At 40.6% G+C, this 25,089-nt stretch overlaps 1 long non-coding RNA gene across 1 annotated transcript in view; it reads right to left on the reverse strand.

Annotated features, from left to right (window-relative positions):
• The window catches only part of LOC134761711 (uncharacterized), a 167,682-nt gene that overhangs the window by 118,826 nt on the left and 23,767 nt on the right, over nucleotides 1-25,089 (reverse strand). The window contains exon 2 of the long non-coding RNA XR_010140777.1: nucleotides 17,448-17,626. This is a non-coding gene — a long non-coding RNA (uncharacterized LOC134761711). The remainder of the gene's footprint in view (nucleotides 1-17,447; nucleotides 17,627-25,089) is intronic.

The following is a 25,089-nucleotide window of genomic DNA, read 5'->3' on the forward strand; positions in this document are numbered from 1 at the left end:
ATTAACATTTGTTTGTGTTAGGTGCTCAGCTTTTTAATGAAATTCTATATTAATGGACTTTTAAAAACTTCGGTAGGGCCAGGCATGGTAGTTCACGCCTGTAATCTCAGCACTTTGGGAGGCTAAGGCAGGTGGGTCACTTGAGGTCAGGAGTTTGAGACCAGCCTGGGCAATATGACAAAACCCCGCCTCTGTTAAAAAATACAAAAATTAGCCTGGCATGATGGTGCATGCCTGTAATCCCAGCTACTCAGGAGGCTGAGGCAGGAGAACCGCTTGAGCTCAGGAGGTGGAGGTTGCAGTGAACCAGGATTGCACCACTGCACTCCAGCCTGGACGACAGGGAGATACTCTGTCTCAAAAAACAAAAACAAAAACATATTGCTGTAATTATATACTATCATGCTTTTTACCTTTCTATTAAATCGTGGATATTTGGATGTTATGATATTAATTAATGTATTCCATCCATTTTACAATATTTTCTCAATTTTAATAACTGTATAATGTCACATCAAGTGACTGGACTCTGGGTTTTGTAACTTTTGCATCATAATGGAACATCCATGTGGTCTTCAGCTTTTGCCATTATAAAATACACATTGCCCCTTATTTAGAACTATTCTCTTAAGATAGAGTTCCATAAATACTATCACTTGGTGAAAGACCACTAAGCCATAAAGCTGGTGTGCACAGCAATACTCCATCATCAAATGGAAGTGGTGTATAAGTGATTGAGCCCAAGTGGGCCCTGTAAGCATAAGTGAGTTACATAAAGAAGTGGCCCAGGCTGGGCACGGTGGCTCATGCCTGTAATCCCAACATTTTGGGAGGCCGAGATGGGTGGATCACCTGAGGTCAGGAGTTCGAGACCAGCCTGGCCAATGTGGTGAAACCCTGTCTCTGCTAAAAATACAAAAACTAGCTGGGCGTAGTGGTGGGTGCCTGTAATCCCAGCTAGTCGGGAGGCTGAGGCAGGAGAATTGCTTGAACGCAGGAGTTGGAGGTTGTAGTGAGCCGAGATCACGCCATTGCACTCCAGCCTGGGCGACAAGAGCGAAACTCCATCTCAAAAATAAATAAATAAATAAATAAATAAATAAATAAATAAATAGAAGTAGCCCAGATACCCATGGTTCTTTCTCCTCCTCCAGTGCTTTCTCTCTCCCAGTCTGCAACTATGACCTTATGGAGAGTTCTTTGTGATCAGCTGACAAAGGAAAAGAAGACTCAGGCCTGGTTTACAGATGGTTCTGCATAATTTGCAGGCACCACTTGAAAGCGGACGGCACCTGCACTACAGCCCCCCTCTGGAACATCACTGAAGGACAATGGTGAAGGGAAATTGTCCAACGGGTAGAACTTCACACAGTGCACCAGGTTGCGCATTTTGCTTGAAAGGGGCAATGGTCAGACATGTGATTATGTACCAATTCATGGGCTATAGCCAATGGTTTGGCTGGATGGTCAGGGGCTTAGAAGAAACATCGTTGTAAAATATGTGACAGAGAAATATGGGGAAGAGGTGAATACATTGTACTCTCTGAATAGCCAAAAATAACAACAAAAAAGATATTTTTGTCCCATGTGATTGCTCACCAAAGGGTGACCTCAACAAAGGAGCACTTTAATAATTAAGTGGATAGAATGACCCATTCTGTAGATACCAGCGAGCCTCTTTCTCCAGACAACCCTGTCATCGTCACACAGTGGTCTCCTGAACAAAGCGACCATGATAGCAGGGATAGAGGTTCTGCGTGGGCTCAGAAACATGGACTTTCACTCACAAAGGCCAACTTGTCTACAGCCACTGCTGAGAGTCCAATCTGCCAGCAGCACAAACCATTACCGAGCTGCTGTTATGACGTCATTCCCTGGGGTGATCAGCCAGCTACCTGGTTGCAGGTTGATTATGTTGCACCTCTTCCATCATGAAAGGGGCAGCAATTTGTCCATACTGGAATAGACACTTAACTCTGGATATGGATTTTCCTTCCTTGCAAAGAAAACTTCTGCCAGGACTATCAACTGTGAACTTACAAATTGCCTCATTCCCCATCATGGTATTCTACACAGCATTGTTTCTCATCAAGGAATTCACTTCATAGCAAAAGCAGTGCAGCAATGGGCGCATGCTCGTGGGATTCAGTGGTTTGATCAGGTTCCCCAGTATTCATAAGAAGCTGGTTTGGTAAAACAGTGGGATAGCGCTTTGAAGACTCAGTTACACAACCAACTAGGTGACAATACCTTACAAGACTGGTACGAGGTTCTCCAGAAATCTGCACGTGCTGAGAATCAGCATCCAATATTTGGTAGTGCTTCTCCCACAGCCAGGATTCACAGGTCCAGGAATTAAGGGATAGAAACGGGAGTGGCACCACTCACTATTACTCCTAGTGAGGCACTAGCAAAATTTTTGCTTCCTGTTTCTTCAAGTTTATACTCTACTGGCCTAGAGGTTTTTTGGTTTTTTTTTTTTTTTGAGACAGAGTCTCGCTCTGTTGCCCAGGCTGAAGTGCATTGGTGCAATCTCAGCTCACTGCACTCTCCGCCTCCCGGGTTCAGCCAATTCTCTGCCTCAGCCTCCCGAGTAGCTGGGATCACAGGCACCCGCCACCACGCACAGCTAATTTTTGTATTTTTAATAGAGATGGGGTTTCACCATCTTGGCCGGGCTGGTCTTGAACTCCTGACCTTGTGATCCACCTGCCTCGGCCTCCCAAAGTGCTGGGATTACAGGTGTGAGCCACCGTGCCCAGCCTCGCCTAGCAGTCTTAATTCCAGAGGAAGAAATGCTTCCACCAGGAGACATGACAAGATTCCATTGAATTGAAAATTAAGCCTACCACCTGGCCACTTCTTGGCACTTTATGCCTCTGAGTCAATAGGTCAATAAAGGGGTTACGGTGTTGGTTGGGAGAAATTGGACTGCTAGTCCATGATGGCAATAAAGAAGAGTATGTCTGGAATACAGAGGACCCCTTAAGGCAACTCTTATTGTTACCATGCCATATGATTGATTACAGGCAATTAAAAAAAACTACAACAACAACCCAATTTAGGCAGGACTATTAATGAAGGTTTGGGTCACCCCATCAGGTAATGAACCACAACCAGCTGAGGTGCAGCTGAAAGCAAAGTAGGTACAATTCTGTACCTACTACAGAATAGGTAGTAGGACTATATAAGTATAATAAGTATGTAAGTATAAATATCAGCTATAACCACATGGCCAGTTACGGAAATGAGGGCTGTAATTATCATGAGTATTTCCTTTTTATTTTGCGTGAATACAAATACTACATATATACACATATCTATATATATTATACATACAGACACACACAAACACACACACACACGTACATATAAAGCAAATAGTTTTTTCTTTTCTCTCTTAGTCCCTTATCTTGTAACAGAAGATGTATTAATATTATGTTAGTATTTAAATATTGCTAATTTTACATCCTAGTATTTAAGTTAAGGTACATTAGGAAAAGAGGAAGCATCACTGAAAAACTTTCTCTTCTGAGGAAGAGATTCATGCATTTTTGGTTGTATGAAGGATAGTCATATCATGTTCAGTGGAAGCATGATCTTGTTAATGTCTTTATTTGGAGACTACTATGGTTTAACAAGATTCACCTGGGTGCCAACTGACAAGGAGGTGACTTCCGATGGTTAATTTTATGTATCAACTTGACTGGGCTCAGGGGTGCCCAGAGACCTGGTAAATTTCCGGGTGTGTCTGTGATGGTGTTCTTGGAAGAGATTAGCATTTGAATCAGTAGACTGAGTAAAGGTCATCCTTACCAGTGTGGGTGGCCATCATGCACTTCACTGAGGCTCTGACAAGAACCTAAAAAGCAGATGAGGGGTACATTTGCTCTCTCTGCCTGAGCTGGGACATCCATCTTCTCCAGCCTCAGACACTGGTGCTTCTGGTTCTTTGGCCTTTGTGTTTAGACTAGAATTATGCTACTGACTTTCTTGATCTTCAGATTTCAGATGGTAGATTGTGGAACTTCCCAGACTTCATAATTGCATAAGCCAATCCCTTATAATAAATATATTTCTATATATTTGTATCTATTTATATAATCTATCTATATAATCTATCTATCTCTCTGTCTGTCTGTCTGTCTAATCTATCTATCTGTCTGTCTAATCTATCTATCTATCTATCTATCATCTATCTTCTATCTATCTTTTCTATTCTATTCTATTCTATTCTATTCTATGCTATTCTATTCTATTCTATTCTATTCTATTCTATTCTATTCTATGCTATGCTATGCTATTCTATTCTATTCTATTCTATTCTGTTCTATTTTATTGTTTCTGTTTCCCTGGAGAACCCTGACTAATATAGTCATTAAGATATTGGAGCTGTTTGTCACAACAAGTAGTGTTGATCTACTTGATACTTTGTACTGCCACATAATACTTGGAATTAAGTAAATTGATATACAGTATGATAATTCTGACACCATCTCATGGGCTAGATGATGGAGAAGAATATATATTGAGAAATGGAATGAATTGAAGATAGAGTACAAACAAATTTGTATGCCTGCTAAGGCATTTATTCTTGTGTTCTAAAAACAGACAGCAAACAGCCTTTTTTTTTTTTTTTTGAGACGGAGTCTCTCTGTATCGTCCAGGCTTGAGTGCAGTGGCATAATCTTGGTTCACTGCAACCTCTGCCTCCTGGGTTCAAGTGATTCTCCTGTCTCGGCCTCCCTAGTAGTTGGGACTACAGGCGCGTGACACCATGCCCGGTTAATTTTTGTATTTTTAGTAGAGACGAGGTTTCACCATGTTGGCCAGGCTGGTCTTGAACTCCTGACCTCTGGTGATCCACTGGCCTCGGCCTCCCAAAGTGCTGGGATTACAGGCTTGAGCCACCACGCCTGGCCACCAATAGCCATTTTCAAGCACAAGAGTATCAAGATGAACTATGACTGTCAAATGCTTTTTTATTCTTTCTCTTCCCACAATTTGCTCCCTGACATCATGCTGTGATCACTGTCAGTGTTTAGTAAATAACTATTTAAAGCAACGCAGGAAGGAGCCATTTGGAATGGTGTCATCAGTATCTTCATAATTCTGCTGTACTTAGCAGTTACATGATTTTCATTCTTTATTAATTACACCCATTACTTTGAGTTACAGCGTCAGAATTTCTTGCTTGAATTTAGTTTAATGTCTGTAGCTTTGCTTTGCTCCCTTTTAACCCTCTTCAAGGAATGCACTAGGTCTCTGCTCATCTTTGGAAGGAGTCGCTGAAATAGCTCCCGACTGTGAAATGCATATCTCTTTACTGATTTCTGTAGGAACCTATCAGCAGGAAGCCAGCCTGAGCCTGATGTGAAGTTTGTATATTCTCCTCTTCCTTTCATAATAAGGGACTCATCATGTTTTAAGGATAACATTAAAATGTAAAGTTCAGAGAAGGTCTATAAATCACCATAAACCTACACGTTCTCTTTCTTCTTTCCTTTACTATAGATTTCTGTGCCTAATTCATTACATTCAATGAGAAATCAGTTATACGATCTTCCTTCCCCATCCATTCTCCATCCGCTTTGTATGCGACTTCCTTTGCCCTGACTTCTTCATGATTATTCTGCCCGGTGAAATAGAAAGCTCCAGGCCACTCACAGTATATTTATAGTATCATTTAGTTAAAGAGAAGATACTGAACATAAGCATTTTTATTTTATAAGGTCTTCCCATCTGATCTATGACTAAGAAATTAGTAGATTGACCCTTAGTTGAAACTTTAGCTCTCATATTAATGGTTTGTCCACTTAACTAGCCAATGATTGCCAGCCTTATTAAAGGATGCTAATGAATAAAAAACGTTATCAGAAAACAATAATTAACCTTGAATATAAAAGCATTAACCAGAGGCGATCAATCACTTTCCAAGGCTTAGTAAACACTTAGAATGCATTAAGTGTCCCTAAAGGGGCAATTAAAGAACACAGCTATTCTGTTTCAAATGGGAGTAGCAAAGGGTCAGTCACACACGACATGTAAATTTGGTGGTTGCTGGTGAAATGTAAACCAGATGGTTGACCGTGGTGTTGCACTCTTAGAGCCTGAGGCTTCCTCATAGGTGAGTCTGTAACATATCTAAGCATGCGTTTCTCTAAAAGGACAAATCGGAGGTTAACACCACCTGACACAAACCGCTTTGATCATCGCCTACTTTGGCTGGTTCTTTTACATTTTTATCCATATTATAATAACAATAGTAGTAACAATTTATGATATACCTCGCAAAATTGCTTTCCTTACAGGTGATAAACATGTGCATTGTTATTAAAAGTGTGTAGTTGGCTGGGCACAGTGGCTCACACCTGTAATCCCAGCACTTTGGGAGGCTGAGGCGGGTGATCACCTGAGGTCAGGAGTTTGAGACCAGCCTGGCCAACATGGCGAAACCTCGTCTCTACTAAAAATACAAAAATTAGCCGGGCATGGTGGCATGTGCCTGTAATCCCAGCTACTCGGGAGGCTGAGGCAGGAGAATCACTTGAACCCATCGGGGGAGGTTGCAGTGAGCCAAGATCATGCTACTGCACTCCAGTCTGGGCGACAGAGCAAGACTTCATCTCAAAAAAAAGAAAAAACAGAAAAAAAGTGTGTGGTTATACAGGTTTCACTCCACACTGGTCAGTATCGTGTAGTATTATGTTTCCCAGCTGTGTTGAGAGATAATTAACATACAATAAGTGAAAATATATGAACTGTACAATTTGATACATTTTGACATGTATCTACACACGTGAAACCATCCACTGTCAAGATGAAGACGATACCTATCACCTGTCAAAGTTTTCTATTCCCCTTTGTAAATCCTCATTCTCCAAGCCCCTGACCCCTTTCCAGGCAAGCGCTGATCTTTCTGTTACTATCGATTGGTTGACATTTGCAAAATTTTAAATAAATGAAGACATACATTATCTTTCACTCAGAACACTTATTTTGAGATTCTTGTGTTTTATACAGATCTCAGATCTCAATATATCATCAATTTTTATTGCTGAATAACATATATGTATTTATTTTTTATTTATTTATTTATTTTTTTGAGACAGTCTCGCTCTATTACCCAGGCTGGAGTGCGGTGGCGCGATCTTGGCTCACTGCAAGCTCCGCCTCCCGGGTTTTAAGCCATTCTCCTGCCTCAGCCTCCCGAGTAGCTGGGATTACAGGCATGCACCACCTATGCCCGGCTAAATTTTTTTTGAATTTTTAGTAGAGACGGGGTTTCGCCGCTGAGTAATATTTTATTATACAGATATGCCACATTTTACTCACCCATTCACTTTTTGTGAGACAGCTGGGTTGGTTTGAGCTGTTGACTATTACGAATAAAGCTGTTATGAACATTTGCATGCAAATCATTGTATGGACACATGACTATTTCTTTTGGTAAACATCTATGGGTCACAGAGCATGTATACTTTTAATTTTTTAAGAAATTGCAAAACTGTTTTCCAAGGTGGTTCTACTGTTTTACATTCTAAGCTGCCATGTATGAGAGTTTCAGAATCTCCTGAAATAGAATATAAAATATTGTATTTATTATAAATGCTCATTTCTCTTAAGAGGATGTCCATAACTTAAATATTTGCAGTTGCTGTATTTCCAAGGTGTTATTTTTCATTTTATTTCCTACTTAAAATTAATTTTTCTTTTTTTGAGACAGAGTCTCGCTCTGTCACCCAGGCTGGAGTGCAGTGGCGCCATCTCGGCTCACTGCAAGCTCCGTCTCCTGGGTTCACACCATTCTCTTGCCTCAGCCTCCTGAGTAGCTAGGACTACAGGCGCCCGCCACCACACCTGGCTAATTTTTTTTTTTGTATTTTTAGTGAAGACGGGGGTTTCACTGTGTTAGCCAGGATGGTCTCGATCTCCTGACCTCGTGATCCACCCGTCTCGGACTCCCAAAGTGCTGGGATTACAGGTGTGAGCCACCGAGCCCGGCTTTTAAAATTAATTTTAACGCTTTAACATCAAATCAGTTTATCTTTTGTCATTGGGTCCCGATTTAAGAGAAAAAATAGTTATTTATTTCTACTTTTCTCCACTTTATGAAAGAAATCTATTTCATGGCAAAGATTTCCCTCTTGTCCTCCCTTTTATCCTCAAATCTTTTTTTTTTTTTTTTTTTTTGAGACAGAGAATTTCACTTTTGTTGCCCAGGATGGAGTGCCGTGGTGTGATCTCGTAAGGCTCACCGCAACCTCTGCCTCCCAGGTTCAAGCGATTCTCCTGCCTCAGCATCCACAGCAGCTGGGATTACAGGCGTGCACCACCATATCTGGCTAATTTTGTATTTTTATTAGAAACGGGGTTTCACCATGTTGGCCAGGCTGGTCTCAAACTCCTGACCTCAAATGATCTGCCTGCCTCGGCCTCCCAAACTGCTGAGATTAGAGGCATGAGCCACCACGCCCGGCTATCCTCAAATCTTACATAATTTGAGGAGAGGTTTCAAGGTATCTGACTGCATGTATCTGACACTCACCTCTTCCACGGAGAAAAACCAACATAGTGAGTAGATAATCACACTTCAAACAGATCATCTATGAGAGTCCAGTGGGATTCAACAGATAAGTGATAAGAAACACTTAGGCCGGGCGCAGTGGCTCACGCCTATAACCCTAGCACTTTGGGAGGTCGAGATGGGCGGATTGCCTGAACTCAGGTATTTGAGACCAGCCTGGGCAACATGGTGAAATCCCGTCTCCACTAAAATACAAAAAAAATTTGCCGAGGTGCCTGTATTCCCAGCTATGCGGGAGGCTGAGGCACGAGAATTGCTTGAACCCAGGAGGTGGAGGTTGCAGTGAGCCGAGACTGTGCCACTGCACTCCAGCCTGGGCAACAAAGTGAAACTCTGTCCAAAAAACCCCAAAAAAACAAAACAAAACAAACAAACAAAAAAACACCTAAAGCAAGGAAAGAGAGGGAAGTGAGGCAGCATGTTTGTCTCAGATTGACAGGAGCCTGGCAAGGATAAATGGGAGACACCCCTGCCCCCCAACCCATTGTTCCACGTTCCTACCACAGGCTCCTGAGTCCTCCCCACAGGAGAGCCCCTCCAGCCTTGCAGGCCCTGAGAAAACATAGAGAGCTGCCCAGAGATGGCATGATAGCCTTGCTCCAGAGAGGGAGCTCACCCTGAGTCCCCCATGCATCCCCGAGCCCTAAGCAGCTACAGCATGTTGCCATTTTGGGAGCCAAACCCCCACTAGACTGCATCCTGCCTTGGAGCCCAACAGCCCCTGCATGTCCACATCCATGGAGCCTCATGACATCACCTTCACAGCTAGTCCCGCCACCAGGGCCAAAGTACAAGTCATTGGCAGCAACCTTACTGCTCCCAACATCAGAGCCTCCATGCATTCTCACACGTTTCAAGGACAGAATTCCCCACCCAGAGCTGCTGCCACGGGCAGGGCCAAAGTGTGAAACAACAGGCAGTGACCCCACTACCTCAACGTTGGAGCTGACACACATTTATAAGCACCCCAAGGAGAAGACAATCCACCCACAGCTGCCATGTAGGGCCAAAGCACGTGTTCCAGCTGCCTGCCTATGGCTGCTGCCAGTGAAAGCTATGCTGTCATGCCCAGTAGCAGGGCTACAGCACAGTAGCCCAGCCACTGTGCCTCCATCCAAGCATTTTACCAGGAGCCTGATGATCACCCTGCCCCTGCCTATCACAGCCAACACCTGCACACACCACTGGGGACTTGAGGACAGGTCCGTACAGTCCAGCTCCACACCCTCCTGTGCCCAAACATGCTGTCTGGGGGCCTAGTGATCACCCAACTTTGTCCACCACCATTGGCACCTGAGCATTCCTTTCAGCGATCTGAAGTTGGGCCCATCCAACTTGTCACTGCCACTATTGCTGGCATCCACCCGTATGTGCCACCTGCAAGCCTGGGGGCTGGCTCATGCAATCCATAGCAGCCACTGCCAACACCAGTGTGGACCAATGGGAACCAGAGGATTGTTTTACCATTGCTACTGCCGTCATTCATGCCATGCTTGCTCCCTAGGGGCCTGACGACCCGCCCATCTGCCTGGCTCACTGCTGTCAATACCAGCTTCCAAGAAACCTTCCTGGAGGCCCCAAAACCAGCCTCCCTGGACTCACTAACACCAGCGCCAGTGTGCACCACATTAGGACCCAAGAACAGGTGTGTTCAGAGTACTGCAGCCACCACTGGAGCCTGAGGACTGACTCATCTTGCATTCCTGTCACCAGAAAAACTTTACCACAGCCTCCACTAATAAACACACCTGAAGCCACTGAGAAAACCACAGATGCCACTGACGCTGTTTACAGCTGAAGAAATCATAGGGAAACTACATACTGCATACACTTAGAATTAAAGCCACAGTGGGCCAGGTCCGGTGGCTCACACCTGTAATCCCAGCACTTTGGGAGGCCAAGGTGGGTGGATCACCTGAGGTGGGGAGTTTGAGACCAGCCTGACCAACATAGAGAAACCTCATCTCTACTAAAAATACAAAAATTATCTGGGTGTGGTGGTGCACACCTGTAATCCCAGCTACTTGGGAGTCTGAGGCAGGAGAATCGCTTGAATCCAGAAGGCAGAGGTTGCAGTGAGCTGAGATTGTGCCACTGTACTCCAGCCTGGGTGACAGAATGAGACTCTGTCTCAAAAAAAAAAAAAAAAAAATTAAAGCCAAATTGCACTACTCAACCAACATCATAGATACATCTTCAGGAAAAATTCCTTACCTATGAAAGCAAATTTAAAAATTGGAAGAAGCAACTATTACACCAGGTGTACAGATATCAACATAAGTGCACAAAAACATGAAAAAGCAAGGAAATATGATACCTCTAAAGGAACGCAATAGTTCTCCAGTAACAGCTTCCAGGTAAAAAGAAATGTATAATATCCTGGAGAAATAATTTAAAATAATGATATTAAAAAAGCTCAGGGAGATACAAAAGGACATAGATAATACAAAAAATTAGAAAAACAATTCAGAATATAAATGAAATATTTACCAAAGTTATAGTTATAATAAAAAAGAACCAAATAGAAATACTGAAACTGAATAATTTATTGAAGGGAATGCAACATAAACATTTGAAAACTTTGGCAATAGTCTATGTCAAGCAGAAGAAAGAATTTCAGAACTTGAATACAGGTCTTCTGAAATAACACAGTCAGACAAAAGTAAAGAAGAATAAAATAGAATGAATAAAGCCTCTGTGACATATGGGACACCATAAAGTGACCATATATTTGAAATTTTGGTATCCCAGAAGTTGAAGAGTAAACAAAATGGATAGAAAACTTAATTAACCAAATAACAATAGAAAATTCCCAAGCCTAGCAAGACATTTAGACAACCAGACATAAGAAGCTCAAGAATCCCCAAATACACACAATTCAAAAACACCTTCTTTATGGCACATTATAGTGACACTGTCAAATGTCAAGAAAAACAAGATAATCCTAAAAACAGCAAGAGAAAAGTGTCTAGCCACTAATAAGGGACCCCCCATCAGACTAACAGTGAATTTCTTAGCAGAAATCTTATAAGCCAGGAGAGACTGGGATGATATATTGAAAGCACTGAAAGAAAAAAAAAAATTTACCAGCCAAGGATACTTACTGTACTCAGTGAAGATAGCAAAGATACCCTTCATAAATGAAAATGAAATAATATCTTTCTCAGACAAGAAAAAGCTGAGAAAATTCATCACCACTAGACCAGTTCAACAAAAAATGCTTAAGGGAATCCTACACATATAAGTGAATGATATCTACCTTCATGAAAACACATGAAAATATGCAATCCACTGATAAAGCAAACCTACAAATAGGGAAAAGAAAAAAACTCAAATGTTACCACTACAGAAAACCACCAAACCACAATGATAAATAATAAGAAAGAAAAGGACAAAGGATACACAAAACAACCACAACTCAGTTAATAAAATGACAGAAATAAGCCCTCACATATCAATAATCACCTTGAATACAAATGAATTGAACTTTCCACTTCAAAGATATGAAAAAGGATTTTTTTAAAAAAAATGACCCAACTATATGCTGACTACAAGAAACTCATCTTATCTGTAAAGGCACATATAGACTGAAAGAAAAGAATGGAAAACGATATTCTATGGAAATGGAATCCAAGATTGAGCAGAAGTAGCTATACATTAAGTATACTTTAAAGCATACTTTAAGTCAAAAACAGTAATAAGAGACAAAAAAGTCATTATATAATGATAAAAGGATTAATTCAGTAAGAGGATATAAAAATTCTAAACATACATGAATACAACACTAAACACCCAGATATTTAAAGCAAATATTATTAAGTTGAAAAGGATAGACTCCAATACTATAATAGTTGGATACTCCAACATCCCACTTTCAGTAGTAATCAAGTCACCTAGACAGGAAATTAACAAAGATATATTGGATTTAAACTGCATTTTAGAACAAATGGACCTCAAAGACATTTACAGAACATTTTATCCAACAGGTACAGAATACGCATTCTTCTCATCAGTACATGGAACATTCTCTAGGACAGATTATATGTTGAAACACAAAACAAGTCTCAACAATAAAAAAATTGAAATCATGTCAAGTATCTGTTCAGACAATGGAATACATCAAATCAATAACACGAGGAACTCTGAAAACTGAAAAAAATACATGAAAATTAAACAACATGAAAATCAAAACACAACACACTAAAATCTATGGGATACAACAAATGCAATTCTAAGAGGGAATTTTATACCAATTAGCATCTACATCAAAAAAGTAGAAAGATTTCAAATAGACAATCTAATGACATACCTCAAGGAACTAGGAAAGCAATAATAAACCAGATTCAAAATTGGTAGAAGCGAAAAAATGATAAAGATTAGAGCAGAACTAAATAAAATGGAGACTAAAAAAGTTACAAAGAGTCAATGAAACAAAAAGTTGCTTTTTTGAGAAGATAAACAAAATCAATAAACTGCTACCCAACTAACCAAGAAAATAAAAGCAAAGACTCAAATTTTTAAAAATCAGAAAAGAAAAAGAAACAAGAGGCATTGCAACTGGTACCATAGAAATACAAAAATCATCAGAGACTTATGAACAAGTATACATTAACAAACTAGAAGATCTAGAGGAAATACATACACTCCTGAACATATTCAACATATCAATATTGAACTGGGAAGAAATAGAAACCTGAACAAACCAATAATCAGAGTAATCAGATTGAATCAGCAATAAAGACTCCCAACAAAGAAAAGTCCAGGACTGATGGCTTCATTGAATAATTCTATCAACCTTACAAAGAACTGACACCAATTCTCCCTATTCCAAAAAAAAATGGAGAGAAGGGAATTCTCCCTATTCATTCTGTGAAACTAGTATCACCTTGATATCAAAACCAGGCAAGGATGCAATGAAGAAAAGAAAAATACAAGACAACATCCCTTTTGAACATAGACACAAAACTCCTCAACAAAATACTAGCAAACTGAATGCAACAGTATATCAAAAAGATAGTACACCATGATCAAGAAGGATTTATCCCAGGGATGCAAAGATGTTTTGACATACACAAATAACTAAATGTAATACATCACATCAGTAGAACAAAGGACAAAAACCACATGATCATCTCCATAGATGCAGAAAAAGAATTTGATAAAGTTCAACAGTTCTTCATGATGAAAACTCTTAACAAACAAGGCACAGAAGGAAATATCTAATATAATAAAAGCTGTATATGACAGACCCATAGCTGATATTATACTGGTTGGGGAAAAGCTAAAAATCTTTCCTCTAAGAACTGAAACTAGACAAGGATACACACTTTCACTACTCTTATTCAACATACTACTGGAATTCTTAGACAGAGCAATCAGGCAAGAGAAAGCAATAAAAAGCATGCAAATTGGAAACAAAGAAATTAAATTGTCCTTCGCAGATGACATGATCTTACCTCTAGAAAAACTTAAAAACTCCACCAACAAACTCTTAGATCTGATAATTAAATTCAGTAATATTGCAGGATACAAAACCAACATACAAAAATCAGTAGCATTTCCATACAACAATAATGAACTAGCTGAGAAAGAAACCAAGAAGGCAATTCCATTTACCTATCTACCAAAAAAAAAAAAAAAACCCTTCCTAGTAATATATTTAACCAATGAGATGAAAGAGCTCTACAAGTAAAACTGTAATACAAAATGCCAATGGAAAAAATTGAAGAGGGTGCAAACAAATGGAAAGACATCTTATGTTTATGAATTGGAATAATTATTAATGTCATTAAAATGGCTATACTGCCCAAAACAATCTATAGATTCAAAACAATCCCTATCAAAATATTAATGCCATTTTTCTTAGAAATAGAAAAGCAATTCTAAAGTTCATGTGGAACCAAAAAAGAGCCTAAGTAGCCAAAGTATTCCTGAGCAAAAAGAATAAAGCTAAAGGCATTACACTACCTGACTTTGAAATATATTTCAAGACTATCGTAACCAAAAAAGCATGGTATGCATCAATGGAACAGAATAGAGAACCCAGAAATAAACCTATGTATTTACAGCCAACTGATTTTTGACAAAGTCAACGAAAACATGCACTAGGGAAAGAACATGATCTTCAGTAAATGGTGCTGGGAAAATTGGATATCCATAGGCAGATGAATGAAACTGGACCCCTATCTTTCACCATATACAAAAATTAACTCAAGATAGATTAATGACTTAAAAGTGAAACACTGGACACAGTGTCTCATGACTATAATCTCAACACTTTGGGAGGTCAAGGTAGGAAGATCACTTGAAGCCAGGAGTTTGATACCAGCCTAGGCAAATAACAAGAACCCAACTCTATAAAAAAAAATAATAAAAGTAAGACTCAAAACTATAAAAATACTAGAAGAAAACACAGGGGAGACCCTTCAGGACATTGTTCTGGGCAAATTTTATGAAAAAGGCGATGGCTAAGGAAACAATCAACAGAGTGAAGAGACAATCTACAAAATGGGCAAAAATATTTGCAAACTATGAATCTGACAAGGGATTAATATCCAGAATATATAAGGAACTCAAACACCACAACAGCAAAAAAACAAAAACAAAACCAAAACAAAACACAAATAATCTGGCTGATTTAAAAATCAGTAAAAGATCTAAATAGAGATTTCTCAAATGAAGACATACAAATGGCCAATAAGTTCATGAGAACATGCTCAACATCACTAACCATTAGGGAAAGGCAAATCAAAACCAAAGTGAGATATCACCTCACCCTGGTTAAAATGTCTATCATAAAAAATAAAATAAGAAGTGCTAGCAAGGATGCAGAGAAAGGGAAACTCTTACATACTATTGAAGGGAATGCAAAACAGTACACTTACGAGCAACAGTATGGAGATTTCTCAGAAAATTAAAAATAGAACTATCATATTATCCAACAATTCTACTAGTGTGTGTATATCCAAAGGAAATGAAATCAGTATGTTGAAGAGATAATGCAGTCCCATGTTCATTGTAGCATTATTCACACTAACCAAGCTATGGAATCAACATAAGTGTCCACCAATGGCTGACTGGATAAAGAAAATGTTGTATATGTGCATAGTGGAATACTATTCAGCCATAAAAAAGATGAAATCCTGTTATTAGTAACAACATGAATGAACCTAGAAAACAATTAAGTTAATGAAATAGGCCAAGCACAGAAGGACAAATCTTGTATGATCTCACTCATGTGTAAAATCTAAAAAAATATTGATCTCATAGAAGCATACAAAAGAACAGTGGTTACCAGAGACTGGCAAGTATAGGTGAGGAGAGGGAAAGAAAGAGAAGTTGGTCAATGAGCACAAAGTTACAGTTAGACAGGAGAAATAAATTCTGGTGTGCTGTTGCACAACAGAGTGACTATAGTGGACAATACGGCATGGTACACTTCAAAGTAACTCGGAGAGAGTATTTTAAATGCTTTTTTTTTTTTGAGACAGAGTCTTGCTTCTTCTCCAGGCTGGAGTGCAGTGGCACAGTCTCGGCTCACTGCAACCTCTGCCTCCTGGGTTCAAGGGATTCTCCTGCCTCAGCCTCCCAAGTAGCTCGGACTACAGGCGTGCACCACCACGCCCAGCTAATTTTTGTATTTTTAGTAGTGACGGGGTTTCACCATGTTGGCCAGGATAATCTCGATCTCTTGATCTTGTGATACCCCACCTCAGTTAAGTGTTCTTACTACAAAAAAATGGCAGGCATTTGAGATGATCAATATGCTAACTATCCTGATTTGATCATTACATAATGTACACCAAACATCACACTACATCTCATAAATATATATAATTATTATGTGACAATGAAAAACAAAATAAAACATATTACAAAAATGAGTGTGGCTGGGTGCGGTGGCTCACACCTGTAATCCCAGCACTTTGGGAGGCCGAGGCAGGCGGATCACGAGCTCAGGAGATCAAGACCATCCTGGCTAACATGGTGAAACCCCGCCTCTACTAAAAATACAAAAAAAATTAGCCGGGCATGGTGTCGTGCACCTGTAGTCCCAGCTGCTGGGGAGGCTGAGGCAGCAGAATGGCGTGAACCAAGGAGGCAGAGCTTGCAGTGAGCCGAGATTGTGCCACTGCACTCCAGCCTGAGTGACAGAGCAAGTCTCAAAAAAAAAAAAAAAAAAAAGAGTATGATTTGACCACCATCCCCACTCCCGACTTATTTCTCCTGGTGCTTTATGCCTTGTTCATCTCCTCTCCTGCTGGTGTTGGTTGTTTCTAGCAGCTGTGGCTGCTGCAGCTGGAGGTGGGCTTGCCTGGGCAGAGGTAGGAATATCCATAGGCATCCCTGGAGGCAGTATCTGACTTCCTCCAGAGGTTCCAGAAGCTGGATACTGAGCTACAATTCATTGTCCTAATATCCCCCACTGGGAACCAGCTGGAGAGGTAGTGTGTGTACCCCTCTATCCCAAATAGCCCCTTCTCCATTCTATCAACTTTCTCTTATTCCAGCCCTCTGACATCTTTTCTTTAGATGCCCTAGGAGCAAACCACTTCAAAGAGACTCCAGGGAGAAGGAAGACATCCACACTACGTTGATTAATTGGCTTTAAATGAAAAATAACAAATCATTATCCTTAAAGTGAACTTACATAGATAAGTCTTATCTTAACAACAACAGAAAAAGATTTACTCCTTTTCTCAGTCAAATGAAGATTGACTTCCTCATTTTCTCAAAGGGACCATTAATTAAAAGTGATTTGAGCAAAGGATGGGAGCAAATGTTTACTGATTTCCCACTCCGTGCCAGACATTGTGTTAAGCTCTTATGTAATCCCATCCCATGGGGTATGTGTTTTTACCTCCAGTTTATGGGTGAGGAAACTGAGGCCCATAGAGGGTCAATGACTTGCCCTTATTCATCCAGATAGCGATTGAAGGAGAAGGAATTGAGACTTTGCTGGGCTTGGCTCCAAAACACAGACTGCTTCCAGTCCATTATGCTGTAGATCTCTGGGACACGATGATCTATAGGGCAGACCTGGCAAAATAAATACGTTACATCGTAAACATCAGACAAGTCAGATATTTGTCAAAGCAAACAAATTCTAATGTGAGGTGAAACAGGAGAGATCCTCTTGTCTCTGAACCTCCATACTACCCTTGAGTGAACAAAGTAATTATTGGTTGAGGCAAAATCATGGCATCTGTGTAACTCATTAGCTCTTATTTGTTTAAAGTCTGATGGTGTATGACAAAAGAATTTGTTCCAGATGTCAAATCAGCACAATAGAGCTTAACAGCCTGTGTTAGAAAAGCTCCAATGCAGAAGACTCAGGAGGCTGCCGAGGCAAAAAGAGCAGCTGGTCAAAACCGGTAGAACCTCTTGGAGAGTCCCCACTTCTGGTCCAGGGAAATCTCCACATCCCACCCCCCAATCCAAGTTCTGTCCGTCCTCAGCCATCAATTATTTGCCTATGACTCTGAATGTTAATGTTTTTTCCATTCTCTGAAGTTAAGGTATTTTAAAGGATTATTAAGATACCTACTTTTCGGAATTTGATGCTGGAAAAACATCTTATCTGAAAGAAATATGTATACATGAGGACTAAGCTCTGATTTTTTTTCTTGCCCAAATTCCTATCTAAGAGGTCTGGAGAGTCATGCCCTACAAACCATCAATTCTCATCAGATGGGTTTTATTTTACATTTTTATTTTATTTATTTATTTATTTTTATTTATTTATTTTTTTTGAGACGGAGTCTCGCTCTGTCACCTAGGCTGCAGTGCAGTGGCGCAATCTCAGCTCACTGCAAGCTCCACCTCCTGGGTTCACACCATTCTCCCGCCTCAGCCTCCCGAGTAGCTGGGACTACAGGCGCCCGCCACAACGCCCAGCTAATTTTTTGTATTTTGTTAGTGGACGCAGGGTTTCACTCTGTTAGCCAGGATGGTCTCCATCTCCTGACCTCGTGATCCGCCCGCCTTGGACTCCCAAAGTGCTGGGATTACAGGCGTGAGCCATTGCGCCCGGCCCAGATAGGCTTTATTTAACTCTATATGTTGTGACTTACTTTCCAATCTACCTCTGGCATAACATTATGTGACAAAGAAGAAGGTCAAAATATTTTACCCCAAAATACGTTTCTTTGCCATATCTTGAAATGGCACTGCAAAGCTGTCCTTTGTGGGCAAAAACTTGGATCTGTAAAGAATCTCTATCAAGCTAGATCTTTTTGTTCCAGGCCCTCTCAATCCTAATGACATTAACTAAGAGTCTAGCACCTTTTGATGATCTGAATAGGAAACATTTGTCATCTATTGTCTCTAAGGGCAGCCACTATAACACTTCAAAAGAATCTTGGTCTCCACAATCTTTTACCTTAACCTGGACATTTCTTTTGTATGGATCCCAGGTCTTTAGACAAACTCAACCAATTGTCAACCAGGAAATGTTTAAATTTTCCTATAGCCTGAAGCCCTTGCTTGGAGTTGTCCTCCCTTCCTTAATGTATTCCTTAAATGTATTTGATTGATGTCTCATGCCTCCTAAAAATGTATAAAACCAAGGTGTACACTGACCACCTTGGACACATATTCTCAGGACCTCCTGAGGGCTGTGTCATGAGCCATAGTCACTCACATTTGGCTCAAATTAAATCTCTTCAAATATTTTACAGAGCTTGACTCTTTTTGTTGACATACATATGTCTATATTTTTTAATTGCATAAGTTAAATGACCAAATTCTGTATGTTTTGCTCACTGCTTGTCAGAAAGCTCGGTGCCTAATTTTCTACTCAAGGGCAAAGTGCAGCATTGCCTAATTTCCACATAAAATTATAGGCTGTATTAGGGTTTCTCAGAAAAACACAGATTATATATAATCTCTGCTGTTGCAAAGGTTTTATTTTAAGAGCTACCACGGTTATCTGAACTTGGCTGTTGCAAAGAATTTATTCTAAGACCTAAACTCTCCATATATATTTGGAGCACTTTGCATTGTTATGCAAATAATTATATAATTATGAAAATTGGTTTATGTGATTATGGAGGCCAGGAAGTCCAATGATCTGTTATCTGTAAGCTGGAGAACCAGGAAAGCTGATGGTGTAACTTTCAGTCCAAGGACAAAGTTCTGAGAACCAGGGCAGGGGTTAGGGGACAGGCTGGTATAAGTCCTGGAGTCCAAAGACCCAAGAATCAGTAGCTCCAATGTTCAAGGGCAGGAAAATATGGATGTCCCAGCTCCAGAAAAGAAAAATAATTAGCCCTCCCTCAGCCTTTTCGTTCTATCTGGACCCTCAATGGATTGGTTGGTATTCACCCACTTTACTCTTTTTTTTGAGATGGAGTTTTGTTCTTGTCACCCAGGCTGGAGTGCAATGGCATGATCTCGGCTCACTGCAACCTCTGCCTCCCAGGTTCAAGCAATTTCCCTGCCTCAGCCTCCCGAGTAGCTGGGATTACAGGTGCATGCCACCACGCCCAGCAAATCTTTGTATTTTTAGTAGAGACAGGGTTTCATCATGTTGTCCAGTCTGGTCTCGAACTCCTGACCTCAGGTGATCCACCCATCTTGGCCTCTCAAAGTGCTGGGATTACAGGCATGAGCCACCACATTCGGCCCTTGCCCACATTACTAAGAGCAGCTCTTCTTCACTCAGTCTACTGACTCAAATGCTAATCTCCTCCAGAAACACCCTCACAGACACCCCCAGAGATAACGTTTTGCTAGTTGTATGGGTATCCCTTAACCTAGTCAAGTTGACATATACAATTAACTCTCACGTATGCCCACCCTGTTATATGTCTTCTTTTAACACTATTTAAATTTTCCTCTATTGTTTGTATGAATTGTTATTCCTTTTATCCTAGTTGATTATTTCCTTAGTAATTATGACCACCTGGCATATTATTTATTTGTAAATCAGTTTGTTATCTATCTTCTAACTTAAATGTAAAACACCAAACTATAAAAATCCTGGAAGAAAACCTAGGCAATATCATCCTGGACCAAGGAACGGGCAAATATTTCATGACAAAGACATCAAAAGCAATCACAATGAAAACAAAAATTGACAAGTGGGATCTAATTAAACTTAAGAGCTTCTGCACAGCAAAAGAAACTATCAACAGAGTAAACAGACAACCTACAGAATGGGAGACAGTATTTGCAAACTATGTATCTGACAAAGATCTAATATCCAGCATCTATAAGGAATTTAAACAAATTTACAAGAGAAAAACAAACCACCCCATTGAAAAGTGGGCAAAGGGCGTCAACAGACATTTTTCAAAAGAAGACATACATGCGGCCAACAAGCATTTAAAAAAAGCTCCATATCACTGAGCATTTGAGAGATGCAAATCAAAACCACAGTGAGATACCATCTGATACCAATCAGATTATTAAAATTTCAAAAAATAACAGATGCTGGCAAGGTTGCGGAGAAAAGGGAACACTTATACACTGTTGGTGGAAGTGTAAATTAGTTCAACAATTGCGGAAAGCAGTGTGGCGACTCCTCAAAATACTAAAAGCTGAACTACCATTCAACCCAGCAATCCAATTACTGGGTATGCACCCAGATGAATATAGAGCTTTCTGCCATAAAGACACATGCATGCAAATGTTTGTTGCAGCACTATTTACAATAGCAAAGACATGTTATCAACCTAAATGCCCATCAATGACAAATTGGATAAAGAAAATGTGGTACATATACACCAGAGAATACTATGCAGCCATAAAAAAGAATAAGATCATGTTATTTGCAGGAACATGGATGAAGCTGGAGGCCGTTTTCCAGGAACAGAAAACCAAATACTGCATGTTCTCACTTGTAAGTAGGAGCTTAATGTTGAGAACTCATGAACACAAAGAGGAGAACAATAGACACTGGGGTCTCCTTGAGGGTAGCAGGTGGGAGGAGGGAGAGGAGTAGAAAAGATAGCTATTGGGTACTGAGCTTAATATCCAAGTAATGTAATAATCTGCACAACAAACCCTTGAGACAAGAGTTTACCTGTATAACAAACTTTTACATGTACTCCCGAACCAAAAAAAATTTTTTTAAAAAAGAATTCCCATTAAAAGTATGCAAAGTGGAGACAACCATACACCTCACTTTCATAAGCCTTAGAAGTAAGAAAGGAAAGTCAAGACTTGGGTAGTATTTGAGCAATCATGATCCTTTCCAATATTCTTCCTTGGGAGATTAGAAAACCATCTATCCAGCCGTGTGCAGTGGCTCATGCCTGTAATCACAGCACTTTGGGAGGCCGAGGTGGGTGGATCACCCGAGGCCAAGAGATCACGACCATCCTGGCCAACATGGTGAAACCCAGTCTCTACTAAAAATACAAAAATTAGCTGGGCATGGCAGTGTGTACCTGTAGTCCCAGTTACTCGGGAGGCTGAGGCAGGAGAATCGCTTGAACCAGGGAGGCGGAGGTTGCAGTGAGCCGAGATTGTGCTACTGCACTCTAACCTGGGCGACAGAGCAAGACTCCATCTCAAAAAAAATAAAAGGAAAGAAAAAGAAAACCATCTATCTGTTATTAAACCATTGTAACCTATACACATGATCGATATCTGTGGCCCTAGAATGATGGTCATTCCAGCTTTACTAGTTGCAATTGCTCAGGATCCTCTGATCTTTTTCTCCCGTTATAGCTCATCTAGTTTCCTCCCCCTTTATTTTAATTTTGTCCATTTTTTTACTTTCACCATAGCTCTTCTTTAGACTTTGTGTCCTTTCAGCTTGTTGACTTGATTTCCTTGCTTGACGCTGTATTCTCTACAAAGAACTTGGGAGAGAAATTATCCATTTGACCATGCTTACTCTTGAGTGCTGCCTATAAAACTCCTGCCTTTTTTACCCTAGGAGTCCTCTGAGAAGGAAGGCTTGGTGTGTGTGCAATATTCACAACCCTACCCGCACTGACCTGCACTCACCAAGTCCCTGGGAACCTGAACTTCTCAGTTCTCTCCTTTTTCTGCCTGGGTCCAGCGTGGTTGGGGAGGCCCTTTGGCAGCTATTAAAGTGTTTCTGGTATTGGTGACAGTGCCATTCATCTGTCACCAGCTTTATGACTTGATTGTATGATTTCTGTCTTGTAAGTTTTCTTCTTTCTCCATAACTACCCTAATTTGGCCAAAACAAGAAGGAATATTCTATGAACTACATTCTCAGCCTATTAATAACTCATATAAGGATGCCCACATTTTTCTACGAATAAATAGTTACCTATACTAAAGAAATTAAGACAAGTTTCCAAGACTAGGCTGAACAACCATTCTATGGCCAACCCCTATTTATTGTTTTCTGCTATTGACATGGGCCAAGTCTTCAATCTTCTTCTCCCCTTGGGTTGGCACAGCTTCAGCCATCGTTTCCAAAGCCCTCACTGGCACTTAGAATGTTTAGTAGATCCTCTTTAAAATAAAACAACTTTCTCTAATTTTCCATAGTTATAGGGTGACATGATCCACCCCTCACTAATATCAAATATGAAATATTGCCCTTATTGTGTGACACATACAAGCATTGATCCTTCATTTTTGTGCTTTGGTCTCCCTCATCTGTGAGGGCTGTCTTTCTGATAGGAATATGAGATCCTCAAAGACGGAAAATGTTTCTTAACATTCCTGCATTTTCAAATAACCTAGAACAGTGCATCTTACATGGGGAGTGATTGATAAATATTTGTCATTGGAAATAGATACTCACTTTTATTTTATTTTATTTTGAGACAGAGTCTGGCTGTGTCACCCCGGCTGGAGTGCAGTGATGTGATCTCAGCTCACTGCAATCTCTGCCTCCTGGTTCAAGTGATTCTCCTGCCTCAGCCTCCCTAGTAGCTGGGATTATAGGTGTGCGCCACCACGCCTAGCTAATTTTGTATTTTTAGTAGGGCAGGGTTTTGCTATGTTGGTCAGGCTGGTATCAAACTCCTGACCTCAAGTGACCCACCCGCCTTGGCCTCCCAAAGTGCTGGGATTACAGGCATGAGCCACCAGGCCTGGCTGATATTCACTTTTAGATTCATTAATTACCTTTGTATCTTTTTGGAACTGGCACTAAAAGAAGAATGGGACACACATAATTTTAGGATAAAGTGTTATCCTAAACTCAACTTGGGTCCACCCACCCAGTGCAGCAAAGCCATCAGGACTGGGCATCAGAATTGCAGCAAGAGAAAGTGAGGCATTTATTTGCAGGGTGCTGAGCAAGGAGACTAGGGCAGCTCATGCTTAAGACCTGAACTCCTGCCTGGCTTACAGGTAAGAAATTTTAAAGGCAAGGAGGCAGAGGTAACAGGAAAGTTATTAATCAATACATGAATGCCATTCATTGGTTTGACCTAAAAAAAGGTGGGACATCTCAAAGGGGGTGCCCACAGGTTGCATGGATTCAAAGATTTTCTGATTTGCGATTGGTTAAGGAGGTAAAGTCTTGTCTACAATTTTGTGGTCAGCAAAAAGAATGCTAACTCTGGCCCACAGTGTGACCCCTCCAGACCCCTCAAAAAGAAATTCAGGGGCAAAGGAGGTTGTTAAAGTTCAGTCCTCAGTTTCTCTTTATCTGACATCTATTTGACAGGGGTGTAGGTTTTTAAAAAACAACTCAGGGACATATGTTAAGATGTTTCTTTAGTTTCTATAGGGAACCAAACTCTAACTTCCTTGGCTATTGTTTTAAGCTACTATCTTCTTGCTCATCCAGTTGCTCACTTAATTTTCAAGGTTAGCTAGGTGCCTGGGATTTCCCTTAGGGAAATCAAGATTTTCCTCTATTTTTATGCTTGGGAATGAGGGGTGTCCAACCGGCCCCTAAGAGAGGATCTCTGCCCTGTCTCAAGTGGAACCCTTCTAAGCAGTCACCCCAACATTTTAGAGCAGTGGTCCCCAATCTTTTTGGCACCAGGGACTGGTTTTGTCAAAGACATTATTTCCACAAACTAGGGGTAAGGATGGTTTTGGGATAATTCAAGTGCATTATGATTACTGTGCACTTTATTTCTATTATTAATACATTGTAGTATGTAACAAAATAATTATACTACTCACTATCATGTGGAATCAGTGGGAGCCGTGAGTTCCTTTTCCTCCTATTTGGGAGTGATGGGAAACCATGACAGATCATCAGGCATTAGATTCTCATAAGGGGTGCGCAACCTAGATACCTCACGTGCACAGTTCACAATAGGGTTCATGCTCCTGTGAGAATCTAATGCCATCACTGATCTGACAGGAGGCAGAGCTCAGGTAGTAATGAGAGTGGTGTGGAGCAGCTGAAAATACAGATGAAGCTTCCCTTGCCTGCCACTCACTTCCTGCTGTGCAGCCTGGTTCCTAACAGGCCACGGAGGACCGGTTGCCGTCTATGGCCCAGGGGTTGGGGACCCCTGTGTTAGAGGATTCCATGGCTTTCAGTTTCAGTCATGTTGGAGCTGCCTGCATTATTATATCTTCCCAGCCCAGGCATTCACTGATAG

Source organism: Pongo abelii, chromosome 6, assembly GCF_028885655.2.
Source record: "Pongo abelii isolate AG06213 chromosome 6, NHGRI_mPonAbe1-v2.0_pri, whole genome shotgun sequence".
NCBI lineage: Eukaryota > Metazoa > Chordata > Mammalia > Primates > Hominidae > Pongo > Pongo abelii.